Below are 17,394 nucleotides of genomic sequence, written 5' to 3' on the forward strand. Positions count from 1 at the left end.
TAAATAGCAAGTACTATAATTCTGGTTTCTTACCTTTGCATATGTGAGCAGTAATGTTTTTAGTGATGACAACCACGGCAGTATTTCATAAGCTGGTCTAGTTGGTGATCATTTTGAGGGAAGTGCAGAAGAACTGTCCTGGGGGAAGTGTGGCCTTTATATTTAATTGCAGGGTGTTAGCTGCTTAACATCTTTTAACCCCACTTCCACCTTTCAAAATTCTGTTCAGCCAAAATTTTATCTGTCTCCTCTAGGAAGCCCCTCTGAATGCCCTCAGTGGAATTTTTCTACCCATGCCCCAGGCTCCCCTCATGCTTTTTAATACAACTATATCACTTTAGTTTAGTTTGGTTTAGTTTAGTTTTGTCTTGTCGTGTATGATAGAGAGTAGTATGGGTAGATACCCACCTCCAATGGGTTATAATTTATTTGTATAGAGGTATATGTATATATGTAGTATTTACCTTCAAAGAAAGAAATATGTATATATGTTCATACATACATAGATATATACTTATTTATATATTGTAACATTGTGTAGCATGCCATGGACAGAGAAAATGGTTAATAAATGTTATTTAGAAGAATGACTGAATAAGACTTATTAGGCAATTCCAGTAATTCTGGTAACCAGGAAAGTTCATGGGGCAGAGCTGCAGAAATAGAAAGCTTTTTTCTTCATATGAAATCTAGTTGTTCTTTACACTGCAATCAAAATACATGTTTTTTTACCCCTACTTGTCCTTCCTATCACTGGAAAAACCCAAATTGCCTCACAGGTCATGATAACTCTGAAATCCTGGTCTAAGCGTCTTCTGCTTTAAAATATACCATGGTCCACAAGGATCCAAATAGTTGAGCAGATTTACTCTTTGCCATTCCTTGGATATTAGTGATATAAATTACATTCCCACTGCTTGTGTCTTGGGTGTGTGGAAAATGCAATCTAATATTAAACCTTGGACACAATTTTACAGCACTTTGCAGAAGCAAGTCCAGTTTCCAGAGAGCTCTAGACAAAGAGGAGTAAGAGAATTCAAGCTGATATCAGGGAGTCTTGTAAAGGAGAGGTCTTCTAAATGAGAAATGGGACAAGTTCGTTAAAACAAAACCACTTCAACCCACATGACTCCAAACACTGTGGAATGAATATATATCTGGATAGAAAATATGAGTGGTTTCCAAAGCTTTTGTCTTAGATTTCTGTTTTTGTGCCTTCAAAGAAATGTATAGGCTTTTATAATCTTCAAACCAAGGAAACCTCTCTTGCCACAGTTGTACTTAAAATTCATGGCAGAAAAATAATGCAATGAGTGTAATCTGTTTGTTTGCTAACAAGCACAACTAGCTTTGCCCAATTAACTAAAACTGGAAGAGAAAGTCATTTCCCTCTTTAATGCTTTTCAGTGTTTTTATAAGTGTGAATAATTGGGAAATTTTAATACTGAAAGTGTCCTCTGGATTTTTGGTAGTAATTATGGTGGAAGGTCTGACCTTTTCAGCATTCTTCTGTGCTCTGCCTTGAGTTTCTTGAAGGTTAATGCTGTACATCACTGGTCTCATAAAGCATTACTAGATGATTTGAGGAGAGAATTTGTGCGTGATTTTTTTCTCATTCTCATGAATTTAAAGGTTCTGACTGAGTTTTTCTTTGATGCTGGCCTCAACTGACTGTATCTACTTCCAGGAGAGAGAGAAAAAAAAAGTATCTGTTATTCATGTGATTTTCCAGATATTGGCCTCAGAAGAACTGAGAGCAGCTTCTTGTTTGGACCAGTCCTTTGCCTTCTTCCAGTGTGCTCATTGAGATATTGGAAACCATGTCTAAGTCAGTGTTGTATTCTTACCTCCCACCCAGTGGGCATATGTGAAAAAACTGGTGGTCTGGAAATATTTGGGACAAAATGTCTACTCCACCAAGCTGTTGTAGGCTACTCCAATGTTAAAGCAAGCCTGACTTTGTATTTTGTGCTTGTAAATATATTAATTTTGTAAATCCAAACCTGGAAATATTCCTAGGATTTCAAGACAGAGAAAAAAGCTGGACATATGCATCTAATTAAGCTAAAACTCTACTCACAATTTATGTCTGGAGTTTTTTCTTTTAGAATGAGTATGGAGAAATCTTGATCAATGTTTTGAATATACACTAAGGCAAATCTTGCATCAAATATTTAGAAACAAATAACCTTATGCATAATTTTGCACATAAAAATTGTTATAGGGCAATAGTATTTATGAGAGAGCAATGGAGAACTTCTTGATATGCATTTTTCCCCATATCGAAATTGGAAAGTTCATAAATAAGTTTTATTATAAGGAAACTAAAGGTTATACCCTCTTTTATTAATTCAACTTCAAATTTGGTGAAGTACAGCTAAATTTCAAGAAGTATTTCACATTAATTTGATGCCCAGCCTTGTAGTTTATTGAAGAGTCAATCCAGTTTCAGAAATCATGGAGGCAAACTAGTTAAATGAGTATGCGCTGACCTAACAGGCCAGTCTTTTGAGGTTCACCTGTAACTAGTTTCTGTACTCCATGTTGTGGTCACATTATATTCAGATGGGAAGGAGCCTTGTGTGAATGCAGTAAGGATTTTATTTCTCTTTTAATGTGCTTTGCAAGATAGAGTGCTTCAACTACCAAATATGTGCCCACTGAATTGCTTTGAGGTTTGTTCTTTATGTACCGTGTGGAATTGTGGGGAAAGAAGTCTCTGTTGACTTGAGCTAGCAAAACCAACATTTTAATTCAAACAGAGCACTCACCTGGGAAACTGGCAAATTTGGACCACAGCCCTTACCCCAACTTTGTTTTCTTTCTTCTCTCAGCCTCGCTGTAAATTAACCAATCATTTACATCCACTTAAAGCATGCTGCCTTTTTAACTGAAGGCAGTGTGTGACCTTACTTTGGATATATTGAAAGTGGAGGAATAGTTTAGTTTTTAAAGAAAATGGAAAGGAGGGACCTTTACATCTTTAACACTGAGCTCATTAAACCTCTGAAACTGATACACTGAACATTTCCTCACATCGCCTTTGTAAGACAGCAGGTTTACTTTAAAAACGCTTAATTGTAAATAACAATGTCAACGGCAAAACAACCACTACAGTGTTTGTGTGGTTTTGTATATTGTGGTGCTTAGGGAAAAGAAGGCATAAAAATAATTTTGCAGAAAACATGATGGATCTATACCAGGAGAGTGAGATTATAGAACTTGAAACATATGGGCTTGTTAAACTCCTTCTCCTTGACTCACTCATCACTCAGGAAGCTGCCTCAATTGCAATCTAAAATTGACCGTTTCAGGAAAAGCAAACCTCAGCCTTCTCCAGAGGGTCCAATCTGGGTTGTGGTCATTATTTTACTACCAGTAATTTTAAATCTTCTTGGAAACATTACCTTTCTAATTTACTGTAAATTTTGACGGATCTGTGAAACCACACTTGAGATGTTGGTAAACTAAATAGATATGTAGAATATGGATCAGGAGGAAAACAAGCGGTGCTAAATAGAACTGGAAGAAAAAAAAAAACCCACCCCAAAACCTGTAGTACAAGCCTGGAAATCAGTCAGCTTCAAGATGCTTCATGAATTGCAGTACAGCAGAAAGTCAATCCAGTTTTTTAAAAATAATGTTTACCTGCGGACCTTTCAGCAAACTTTAACAGGACCTGATGCCACTGGAAAGTTATAAACAGTGACACTTCTAGAGAATGTAGGATCTCCTCATATTCACTCCTCAAACATGCAGGGACCCAAGGAAGCCATTCAGAGAGACCAACTTGACACAGTGAAAGCATTTGTCAGAGTACTTTTCTTCTTAAACAAAGATCTGTCTCATGATCTTCTCTAAGAAGCTGGAATATTGCTTATTGTCTAGGGCTGTTCTAACTTTATAAAGCAAAGAATCTTCCATACTAGGGCAGTTCTTGATAGTTAAAAACCAACTAAGTTTCATCACTGTGCCTAGGAAGGACCAATTTAATTTCCCTTTGATTAGTTTTGTAATAGAAAGTCTAGGTTTAAGAGAACTCAGAATCTCAAGAGGTATTTGTAACCATTTATTGAGTGACAATTCAGAAAGCTTGGGAAATATGGAAACTTTATTAGGCAGTATGGTAACCATTAGCACAAATTTTTGTTTCCACATAGGAGAATAACACCAGAAAATGTCCAATTACAATACAACAAAACTAAAACTAAAAACAAACAAAAAACATTTATATCTTCTGGGCTATAGAACAGGGGAAGTTTAATAAAATCTCAATATATAGTTACCAACTATTTATAGAGACGTCCAGTTAAAGGTAGTGGGTTGCACATAAGCATTTCCTTTCAGTCCTTCCTAACCCTCCACTAAAACATCAGTAAATATATATATCTTTAAAAACATAAACCTACAAGGACAAAGCAAAAAGAGAAGAGACAAAACCATGACATGGTTAAAGATGAAATGCAGATAGATAAAGCAATCGAATGCAGCAGACCTGAAAAAGTGAAATCCTAAACTGAGAGTGAGGAAAGGGGAAACAACAAGTTGATTTACTCCAAAGAATCCTTAGTATTCTCAGGCATTGGTGATGCCAAATAACTCTGGATGTGGGAGGTGAAGTAGAGCTTTAAAAAGAAAAAAAGGTGAGTTGAAAGAATATGTAAGATGAAGGAAACCCCAAGGTTCTCTTCCGCCACAAGGGCTGTGGATGAGAGGTTTATTTTCTGGAGAAGTGAAACATAGGCTCTCTGGGCTGGGAAACACCAGGCACAGCAGGGGGAAAGGCTTCATATGAAACAGGGAGATTAAGTAAATGTTACTAACACTGGGATTTGTCTAACAAAATGGCTTAATCATAGCACCCTACAGTGAAATCCACAGTCCACAAGCCTTTACCATGAAGGCAAAACTTTCAATCAGCCTCTTAGTGCCCTCCTCTTTGATGGGAGCAGACTGTAAAGGATCACCAAACATTTAAGGACATTGTCTGATATAAATAGCAGAAATCAAAATAAGCTGACTAGAACGATCTGAAGGAAACAGAAAATATACAGGGAGAATCAAACTAAAACCAAAAAAGAAACCTATTATTAATACTATTATTACAATAGTGATATTGTAATAATAAGGGTATTGTAATTACAATAGTGGTATTGTAATAATAAGGGAAGATATTACAATTGTAGAAGTGGAATGAAAGGTGATATTTTAAGAATAATTCAGAGGACAAGAAAACATGCAGAGGTTAAAATAGCAGAAATGAAACCTCAAAAAGAAGATTAGGAAGACAAAATGAAGTATCTCCTAGAAAACTAAGAAAAATGATAAAAAGTGAATGAGAGAAAGTTCGATGACTACTCTGTAAATTCCAATAGCTAAATAACAGGAATTCCAAAAGAGAGAATAGAGACAATGAAATGTAGAAAATCATTACATAAATTATTTAAAGTAATTCCCCAGAATCGAATACTATAAGTTTCCAGATAGAATGAGGCTAGGCAGTGACCTAAACATGGATTACTGCCATACCAAGAAGTATTATTGTAAAATTTCAAAAATATGGTGAATAAATGAAGAGCCAAATGCACTGCAGAGAAAAAAAATTAGATGTCATAGAAGAAAGAAGCAGCGGACTGGCTTTAGACCTCTCAACCCAATATTGGCCAGTAGAAAGTAATAGAGCAATACTTTCAAAATTTTGAGGAAAAATGATTTTTGATTTAGGGGTCTATCAATTAACCGCAAAGGTTAACTCTCAACCATAAAGGTAGAATCAATTCATGTTGTGACAAGTAAGGTCTTAAAAATGTACCTTCCTGCTGGAGAGGATGTGAAGAAATAGAAACACTTTTACACTGTTGGTGGGATTGTAAACTAGTTCAACCATTGTGGAAAACAGTATGACGATTCCTCAAAGATCTAGAACTAGAAATACCATATGACCCAGCCATTGCATTACTAGGTATATACCCAAAGGATTGTAAATCATGCTGCTATAAAGACACATGCACACGTATGTTTATTGAGGCACTATTCACAATAGCAAAGACTTGGAATCAACCCAGATGTCCATCAGTGACAGACTGGATTAAGAAAATGCGGCACATATACACCATGGAATACTATGCAGCCATAAAAAAGGATGAGTTCGTGTCCTTTGTAGGAACATGGATGCAGCTGGAAACCATCATTCTCAGCAAACTATTCCAAGAACAGAAAACCAAACACTGCACCTTCTCACTCATAGGTGGGAATTGAACAATGAGATCACTTGGACTCGGGAAGGGGAACATCACACACTGGGGCCTATTATGGAGAAGGGGGAGGGATGGCATTGGGAGTTATACCTGATGTAAATGATGAGTTGATGGGTGCTGACGAGTTGATGGGTGCAGCACACTGACATGGCACATGTTTACATATGTAACAAACCTGCACGTTGTGCACATGTACCCTAGAACTTAAAGTATAATAAAAAATTTTTAAAAATGACATTCAAGAACAGGTAAAAAAAAATGTACCTTCCAAAAAGTTAAGTTTGGAATATATGTACACTGCAATACAAGTGATGAAACCCCAAACAATGGCCATATAAAGTCCAGAAAACAAGTGATGTAGCATAAGACATGGACAAATGCAGTCCCCTGAAAAAGGAGGATGTAAACTCTCAAGATGAGTACTATTTAATATACGCCAAATCTAGAAGGCAACCAGTACAAGCAAGTTAATCGAAAGGCTTTTGGAGAGTTTTCTTTGAACGGATGATATTGACTAAATACCTAAGGAGTTTGAACAGACTGAGAGATTTTCTCACTGGTGGAGAATTTGGATGTAAGTTAGTGATGTATTTAGAAATCTAAGCAAAATTTTTTTAAATATTATTATCTTCAGGAAAAAATGAGCAAAGAACAACAAGATATAAAAAATATACCTTGTGTAAAAGTATGAGTAATTATACTATGTGGTTCAACTATGTATAACACTTACATAGTCATAATAATGTAAGTAATGGGTACTGATCTAGCAAAAATTCTGACATTACTCTATTGGGATGAAGGGGGATGAAGAAAGTACATATCTGAAGTGCATGGAAATAAATATAAGTGGACCCTAGGCCTGGCACGGTGGCTCACACCTGTAATCCCAGCACTTTGGAAGGCTGAGGTGGGTGGTTCACCTGAGGTCAGGAGTTTGAGACCAGCCTGACCAACATGACGAAACCCCATCTCTACAAAAAATACAAAAATTAGCTGGGTGTGGTGGCCTGGCCTGTAGTCCCAGCTACATGGGAGACTGAGGCAGGAGAACTGCATAAGCCCGGGAGGTGGAGGTTGTAGCGAACTGAGATTACACCACTTCACTCCAGCCTGGGTGACAGAGTGAGATCCTGTCTCAAAAAAAAAAAAAAAAAAAAAGTATATGTGGGCCCACACAGTCCAAAACTGTGTTGCTCAAGGGTCAACTGTAGTCTGAAATGCTAATTACTTAAAGATATGAAGATAAATAGCAAAATAATAAAAGATTTAAAGTGTTTCTGGAGAGTGGGAATTTGGGGAAAAGGATTGGTTGGAGGGCTTGTTATTTTTCCTACCATGAAACTACTTACTTTACTTTAAACCATGCATATGTTCAGTTTTAAAACATTAATTAAAATAATTTACCAACAGATTTATTAATGCCAAATTTATGACAAAGACTGTCCCCAATTTGCTTTCCTTATCTTTTTTTGTTGTTGTTGTTAAGACAGAATCTGACTTTGTAGCCCAAGCTGGAGTGCAGTGGCGTGATTTCAGCTCACTGCAACCTCTGCTTCCTGGGTTCAAGGGATTCTCCTGCCTCAGCCTCCTGAGTGGCTGGGATTACAGGTGTGCACCATCCCACACAGCTAATTTTTACATTTTCAGTAGAGATGGGGTTTTGCCATGTTGGCCAGGCTGGTCTCGAACTCCTGACCTAAAGCCATTCATCCACCTTGGTCTCCCAAAGTGCTGGGATTGCAGGCATGACCCACAGCACCCAGCCCCAAATTTGCTTTAAAATCTGTTTGAATTTGGCAGTAAATATTGTCTTTGATTTCTACATTGTCATGTTTTGCCCTAAATTTTGTTTTAGTAGTTTTAATAGATTTTTGTCATCACTATTAAGATTACTTGATAATAATGAAGTTATGCTCCTTTATAGGGGAAAATATTTTATGTCAATTATAACTGCAAATGCTAATGTATAATAATGTAATCATTTAGGCTTTTTATTAAAATCTAGAAATAACACGTGAAAATAAATGTCATACGTCATCACTCATTTTGAAGCCACAAATATCAATTTTTTAACATTTTAGATATAAGCATAATTAGATGTATAAAATCATTCCAGATGTAGAGTTCAAGAGTTCTAATTTATTTCTTAAAAGGATACCTACGTCGGCTGGGCATGGTGGCTCACGCCTGTAATCCTAGCACTTTGGGAGGCCACGGCAGGTGGATTACCTGAGGTCAGGAGTTAAAGACCAGCCTCACAAACAAGCTGAAACCTCGTCTGTACTAAAAATACAAAAATTAGCCAGGCCTGGTGGTAGGCACCTGTCGTCCCAGCTACTTGGGAGGCTGAGATAGGAGAATTGGTTGAACCCAGGAGGCAGAGGTTGCAGTGAGCCGAGATTGTGCCATTGCACTCCAGCCTGGGCGACAGTGAGATTCCACCTTGAAAGAAAAAAAAAAAAGTTACCTACGTAAATAATGAGTGTCTGTGAAAAACAGTTAAAATTTATTAGACACTGTGACAAAGGTTTTAATAAAGTGCTTTGTTATTTAATATATATATGTTGATAAAATTTAATTTTCATTCATACAAATGAGAAAATACAGCTTTAAGTAACCTAAGATATCAAAAATTACCCCACTAATCAGTGGCTATGCCAAAATACATCCTTTCTTTTAGACATAGAAGTCTGTATGGCACGGAGAGGTCAAGTTCGCTCATTATCACCTTCTTCATGAGTCTTGGCCCTAACGTGTCAGTTAACTGTGACATTTAATATTATTTTGACAGTCCCTATAGGTAAATGGTCACAGTCTTGCCTATCTAAATAAAGGCTTTCAGCAAAGTAATATAATCCTTATGTAGTAGAATTCATTTATATATCTTTCCTCTAAAAAACCCTAAGCACTTTTTCTATGGCCATTTATACCAAAACGATTCTAATGACCTAGATAGATGCTAGTCTCATCTAAATCTGGTATCTGGTTTTTTTTATGTTGCTTAACCCTGGAACTAAAACCTTTAAAAGCTAAGTCTGAGGAATTGATGTGAATCGATCCATATAATGAAAGTGGGACTTAACCAACTCAAATGATTTTTCTTTGTTCAGATTCTCAGCCTGATTAAACTTATATTTTGACACATTCATTCAACATATTTATCAACTGCTTGCTATGTAAAAAATGGTATCCGAAGTACTAGTGATGGTCTGATTGGTAAATTTCATTACTTGCAGAAAAATGAAGTAACTGTTTATTGAATGACCAATGTGTGCTAGGCATGTTTATAATCTCTATATACGCAGTATCTAATATAATCCATATATATGTAATATATATAAAATCTAATTTAATCTGTATGAATCTCTATTATCATCCCTGCTTTTAAAAGAAGGAAGCTTCTGGCCAGGCGCAGTGGCTCACGCCTGTAATCCCAGCACTTTGGGAGGCAGAGGTGGACAGATCATGAGGTTAGGAGATTGAGACCATCCTGGCTAACACGGTGAAACTCTGTCTCTACTAAAAACACAAAAAATCAGCCGAGTGTGGTGGTGGTCTCCTGTAGTCCCAGTTATTCGGGAGGCTGAGGCAGAAGAATGGCGTGAACCCGGGAGGTGGAGCTTGCAGTGAGCTGAGATCACGCCACTTCTCTCCAGCCTGGGTGACAGAGCGAGACTCCATCTCAAAAAAAAAAAAAAAAAAAAAAAAAAGGAAGTTTTTACTCAATAATGTTAACTTGCCTAATAAATACTAAGTTTTTGTGTGTAATACAAAGTGAAATATAAGAAATTACTGGGATTTTTTCCAAGGTACTTAGCTGAGTCCATGTGTCTTATATGTCAATAGTTTGGGAAATACTTAGAAAACAATTAGATTATCAGGGGCAAAACACCAAAATGCATAAACATCAGGGGTGCAACACGGTGACAGTATGTCTACTAATTATGGTCTCTTCCTTGTGTTCAGTTCAGTTGTGTTGCGACTGAATGACCTAACAAGACTGAGATTTTGGAGGTTACTCACCATAAGATCTTAAGGAGATAATAATGATCCTTTACGGTGATGATATAGAAATTCTTGAAAAAAAAGTAGGCCTTTAGGGATTGAAAGAATGAAAACAAAGAGGATGGATGTTTTTTAACTGAGGGTAGAATAAATTACTCTCTAAGGGGAATGACATCACTTGGATAAGATTACCCAGATGATTAAAGGCTTGGAAAATGTCCCATTGAGAAAAGTCTAAACCATCTGAGATAGCTTAGCGTAAAGAATGGAAACAGAGAGATTACATATTAATGAATAGTTTTCTAGTTTATAAAGGGGTATCATTTAGAGGAATTTTCTTTCTAAATGGAAGTCTGTACATGAAGAATTAACTGATGATACAGCAAAGGAAACTTTTGCTAAATATTTTTGAGATCATTAAAGACTGAATTAATGACCAAGCCATGTTGCAGGCTATCTTCAAAGGCGACTGTTACGAACACATACTTACTCAGCCATCTGGAAGGGTTTCTCTGTGATACTATAGAACATCATGTGTTGGGGAATAAATCAGGATTCCCCTTAAGTACCCTTCCAGCTTTCTAATTTAAGGCTCAGTATGAACTTTCACTTTGCTTCCTTTTTCAGGACTTTACAACTGATAACTCAAGCACTATTGTGTAAGGATACTAGATTTAGATGAGACTGTCAGCAGTCCTCTGGGTCCTCACTGCTCACAGTGTGGTCCACAGGCAGCAGCAGCAGCAGCAGCATCCGGGAGTTCATTAGATATGTAGGATGGCAGACCCACTGCAGGCCTCCTGAGTCAGAATCTGTCCTTTAGAAAGATCCCCAGGTGGTGCATATGTGCACTGAGGTTTGGGAAGCACCAGTCTAGTCCATTTTCTCTGTCACTAGAATAAACTGTCCTTGCCTTTTTCCTAAGCAGATTTCTTTTCAGACTGTTCCAAAAGATAATATGAAAAAAAAAAATCTCCCTTGACTCCAGTAATTATATTGATGGGTATACATTGATTTTTATTACCAAGTTTCTATTTTATGGGAAAACTATTCTCCAAAAAAATCAAAACAAGAGACTCAAGGTTGTCTCACTCAGAGGCATTTAAAAAATAAATAACCTGACCACCAGGCTTTCCACAAGGAAAAGGAACAATCAAACATTGTACCAGAGGTCGGTATAATTGTTTCTATTTCATAGAAAACTAAAGGTAGTTTTTGTCTCTCATTTTCTCTGTTTCTGCTCAAATATCCATCCTGCTGTCTCTCTCTGCCCTCTCTCTCTTCCTGTCTTTGTGTGTGTGTGTGTGTGTGTGTGTGTGTGTGTGTACATGCACAGATGTGTGTTTGTACAAGCAAAAGCCTTGCAAATTTGTGCTGTTTTAACTTCAGCATCCTGACTTTATTTAAATCAAGATGTAAAGAAAACTCTTGCTTTGAAGACCAATAGGAATTAAATCCAAGAAGGAAAGCTTTGTAAAATATGGTGCAGGTCAACCACAAACATTTCAAAGGGCACCACCATTGAGACAACATGGAAGTGGAGGAAACAGTTGAACAACATTAGAGTCAAGTGAGAGTTGACTGTTAAGGGCATGGAGAGTTTCACAGTGACTCCTGGGTTATGAGCTTTTGTGAAGATAACAAAAGATGCCTCTTGATTTTAATTTTTCTAATCAGCCTTCCCAAATTTATTATACAAAATTTCTTTAAGTGTTTATACTTTCCACCTCTTCTCTGTATGATCTGTGTAAAATAAAATTACTTTACGTGACATTGTACCCTGTCTGCCTTCCTCCTTATTTGTCCCAGTGCCCTTGTAAAGAGAGAAGCATTGGACTGAAGAAAAATGAAATATTTGATGGTAAGCGTCATTCTAAAGACAACAAGTAATGCAGTTTAAATTATGGAACATTCTCCCTAAACTAATTTAGAAAATGATTACCACTATAGTGGCCAAGTTAGCGCAAACTCATTTAGGCCACATTTTCTCTGAATGAAACATGAACTCTTTGGAAAGGGAAGCCTGTTGTAACTTTAAGGTTTTCATTTAAATAATTACAGCTTTATTTTAAGTATTTCTTTTTCTACAAATGACCTTTCATTTTTTCAGTTTACAAACTAACAGAGAAATACCTCCCATGATGCTGTGCATTTGTCTGGTGCTTCTGCAGTAATTAGTGAGATTTCTGGATGAATTATGCCATTTAACATCTGTTATTAACTATAACCACATTTATTGCCTCATAACAATATCATTACAAAGGAAAGCTGTGCAGATGAGGAGCATTTCTTTGTAAACCCTAATAAGTGTACAATGTGTGTGTAAATATTTACTTTTCCATAATTCTCTCACTGTTTAATTGTGACTCTGTGTTTAGCCATTTTAATTAGGTTGAATTTCCAGCCCTTTGGCATTTAGAGACTTAAGTTTAATGCTCTGTTGATGAAATTTTCTTGCTTTTAATCTATATTACATATCACAGAAGCTCTGTCTGTGCTACATCAAAGTTTTTAAAAGGGAATTAGGTAACAGGAAGGCTAGCAGGGCAATCAGAATCCATTCTAGGGGAAAGGGGGGTCACTGTCAATTTCAGTGACCTGCTACAGTATTTTTTTAAGTTATTATACTACTAGTCAAAAAATGGAAAATGTGCAAAGCTTAACATTAGTATTTTTATGAGAAGCATGTAACCACATTCTTTATTTTTCTTGTGTCCTTAGATAGAAAAGCAATAGCTGAATAGAAAGGACTGGTGCTTTGGTCACCTGGCTAGGAGGAAAACAGAATCAAACTATGGGATGAAAGAGACCGTCATCTTTAAGCACTGGGGATATTTTTCCTGGAGGAAGAAATACTCAGTTAAACACGTTACATATATTTGCTGTCTTCATGCACATAACATACTGAAGAGATGAGTTACATCATCATCATCATCATCATCATCCATTTTCACGTGAGGAAAGATGCACAGAAGGTTAACTTGCCCAAAATCACACAGCGAATGAGTTGCAGAGCCAGTGTTCAATCCTGGAGTATCTAGCTCCAGAGTCTGTGCTCAAAACCCTGCTCTCTGTTGTCTTCCCTGCTGACCATGTCAGTAACTCATGTTACTTATTAAATTATTGCTGTGTGCCATGCTCTGTGTTAAGACATTTATATATATATCTCATTAGATACTCATAACACTAAGATGGGTGTGGTTTTGCTCATTTCATAGGTGGGAGGACTACAGTGGGTAACTAGGAGAATTAGCTTTTGGAGTGTGCCCAAATCTTACATCTTGGCTTCTGATTGGCTCCTGTGGCAATCAAAGCCAAGGAGGTTGATCTCCAACCTCTCTCTGGAGAACAGCCTCCAGTATGTGGGGAGCTTTCACAGAAACAGGAAAGGAAGCACTGGAGTGGAAGTGCCCTGGGCACACAGTACTTGTAACACTGATGTCACAGGCTGTAGGACAGGGCCTGGAAACTTAGATGTTTTGCCTATAGTGTCCAAGGGAGTGGTGGGGACGGCAGGGTGGGGGTTGGGGGGGTGGTGGCAGGTAGGGGCATGCAACTGCCCAGGAGAGGATAATGAATCTTCTAAGTAATTCCCCAGGAGAGAAGCAACTTGAGGAGGGACCAAGTTATGCTGATTATAATGTTAGCATTTAGAGACAGGTAGATTTGGGTTTAGTTGTTTTTGCAGTTGGGAATCACATATCTTGATTTTTTACCCTTCAAATTCTGGGAAAACACTTACCATAGTTATATCATTGGTATTACCTTTATCTCAACCCAAATTGTTTGCATAGGAAACCAGGCATGATTTTGATGATGGGCTGAGAGAAGGAAAGGAGAAGGAAGCCAGAAAACTAGAGTCAGAATGAGCACTAATAAAGTGAGAATAGAGAACAATCTAGCTGACCTTCTCCCAGCCCTTTGAAGTAAGAGTGGAGTTATAGACAGAACCACTTTTGCTGGCAAAACTGCCACAGCTGTTGGAGAAGCTCAACAAGCAGGAATGAAAGGATTTATTCTGTTGATGGAGAGTCTGAGCTCTTCAAGTCAAGAGGCAAGTAGGGAGGTAAGATAAAAAGAACATATTCTTGTGTGGAAGGAGAGGCTAAAAAAGTAATTGCCAGGCCGTGATTGCTAGGATGACTATCAGGAGCTCTCAATGGAGATATAGTCTCTAAACTTATTTCAGTGGTCTGTTGAATGCCATACAGTCCACTAGGGGCTATCTGCATCTAGACCTCGAGTCTTTTTTTTTTTTTTTTTTTTTTTTTTGAGTTGTAGTCTTGCTCTGTCACCCAGGCTGGAGTGCAGTGGCATGATCTCGGCTCACTGCAACCTCTACCTCCTGGGTTCAAGCGATTCTCCTGTCTCAGCCTCCCAAGTAGCTGAGACTATAGGTGCAAGCCCCCATGTCCTGCTAATTTTGGTATTTTTAGTACAGACAGCATTTCACCATATTGGCCAGGCTGGCCTCGAACTCCTGACCTCAGGTTATCCACCCGCTTCAGCCTCCAAAATGTTGGGATTACAGGCATGAGCCACCGCATCCGGCTCTTGAGTCTTGATCACTATTGATAGCATTCTGTGTCCTTGGGGGCCTTTGCATCGTCTCTCTTAGGGGGGAAGAAGGCAAAAACGATCTGTAGCAAAAAATACTAGGTTAGATAACTTTGATGGAGCAAGGAGGAAGATATAAGGTCAGAAATAATTGTGCATTTACACACCTAGAAGAAATGTCAGGAGAGCAAGCTTGTGTTGGCAAGGAAAAAATATGCTTTGATTTGCATGTACTAAGTTTAATGGGTCCTAAATTGTGTGATTTTTCTTCCCAAACTACCTACGTGGTTCTTCTCACCCAGTCTAATGTCCTTATGCTGATGTTCTGGTGCTACACATTAAGGAATAGCTATGATTGGTGTCACCTGGGCCAGACAGATGCTGATCACCAGAAAAGTGGATGCAGTACTCAATTTGATGTGGAGCTTCAAACATTAGCCTCTTAGCTGAAGTATCTTTAATCGTCTTTGCTGAATCATTAAAATTCAAGGCCAATCTATAAATTAGCTTCTATTACCACATCACAGTTGTACTTTTACTAAGTTGGAAAGCCTCGTAACTGTCTTCTACCAGAATCTCAGCTGTTAAGAGAAGAATTTAAACCTTCCAATTTCTTCTCCCTTCTACAATTCACTCAGGCCCTCCATTATCATAATATTGATTTCATGACCTTATTTCCTCTTCTAAACAGATTCTGTCTTAACAGCGCTCTCTTTGGCCATCACTAGTACTGATGCTTATATTTATATAGCTGTATTAAAATATTAGATTGATGCTTTTGCATTGTCCTGGATTCACACAACATCATCCAGAAGCAATCTAACAGGAGTGGTAATGTCCCAATTTTTTAAATCAAAATCCTAAAGTTCAATTGAAACCCAATGGCCCCATAAGACCACTTATGTGTGGCATAACCAGAACTGAAATTGGTTTTCTGATCCCTAGACTGATGATTTTTTTTTTCATGTTGCCACTTTCGGACTCAACTCCAAAGCTCAAGAACCATTAAGATTGTAAAGACAATGACAATCTTATCTCTCTCTGGAAGAAGATGCACAATTCCCAAATTAACCCAGATGTAACGCAGGAAGACTTTTACTCGTCCTCGAGGGAAGAAAGTTTTTACATTTAACCCAGAGAGATTGAAAAACACTAGACTTTGCTAACAGCTCTCCATAACTTCTATACAAATCATGTGAGCCTATTTCTAAGGATACTTATATCTGGCTGTCACACTTGATTTCCTCCTCTCAGAAGTAGAGTGGCTTTCTTTTGTAATCCTCAAATCACTTTGCTTCCCACTCTGAAAAGTCATGAGCAGGGCTATAGTTCCACAACATAACTAGTGGGAGAAACACAAGGCCATGCTGCAGTACTTCCCCAATTTTAGGAATACTAGTCATGGTCCTAGGAGTCTCCTTGACCTGAAAATTTCATTTAAGACTAGCTGACATTGTTAATTTAATCTTCTTCTTCTCCAGTATGGCAACTTCATATAACAACAACAAATTCCAGGGACTTGCCAGTGTGGTGATTTTTATAAAGATGAGTTGGTGACAAATGCAGTAGGTTTCCTTCCTCTTTATTAAACAAGACCTAGGCTAGATCTCCTATAGCTAATGCGTTGACACTCTAATGCAAAGCACTCTGTTGAGCACTTCTAACACAGCAATCAGAAAAACAAATTATCCCCTGAGTAGTCCCTCTTTAGTAGCAGGTAAGAATATAAAAATACATTTGCTTTTTCCCAGTAGTTAATTTTCTGTTCCTCTGGAGATCAGTATCTATTTACATTTACTTACCTAAGGAGAGAAAGGCTAGAAATTTTTTAGAGGACAAGGTTAGAGGTCAGGAAATTATTCACTCACATTCAGAAACTTCTAAGAAACACTTGAAACATTTGACATGTTGAAGGCAAGCTCAACAGCTCAAACAAGATAAATCTTATTCTGACTAATCAATATGAAGGAAAAACTATTAGCTTTGACAAAGTCATTGCTAAAAAGTATTCCAAAGCTGAAAATTTGGACATGTCATTCTCCTCCTAAAAGTTTTCCATATCTTTCTATCACCTATGGGATAAAAGCTAAACTCTATAACATCATTTTCATAATCTGGGCATCATCCATCTGTTCACTTGGCATCTCTTGTCATCAAATCTCCCCACTCTACTGTATTTAAGAATTTACAATTCTCTGAATACTCTGTGTGTGGGCCTCTGGGTATTTGCTTATGCTATACCTTTTGCCTGGAATGACTCATCACCTTGCTCAACTGGAAAACACCTACTCTTCTGCCTAAATGCAACTCAAATGACACCTGCTTAATGAAGTCTTCCCCGCCTTCCCCAGCTGACATAGAGGATCCAAGATAGGTTATACACAACTCTACCCTGATCATTATCATCATCCTCTATTAGATTTGTCTCTTTCCTGGCTGTCTTTATCCCAGAAGGCAACCTCCTTATGCATAGTTATCATATGAAAGAATAAATGATTGTGTCCTATTCCCAAAATGCTTCCCTCTATAAACAGACTCCCAAAGGTGGGAAAGTATAGGTAACCAATGACTCTCA

Source organism: Macaca fascicularis, chromosome 15, assembly GCF_037993035.2.
Source record: "Macaca fascicularis isolate 582-1 chromosome 15, T2T-MFA8v1.1".
Taxonomy (NCBI): Eukaryota; Metazoa; Chordata; class Mammalia; order Primates; family Cercopithecidae; genus Macaca; species Macaca fascicularis.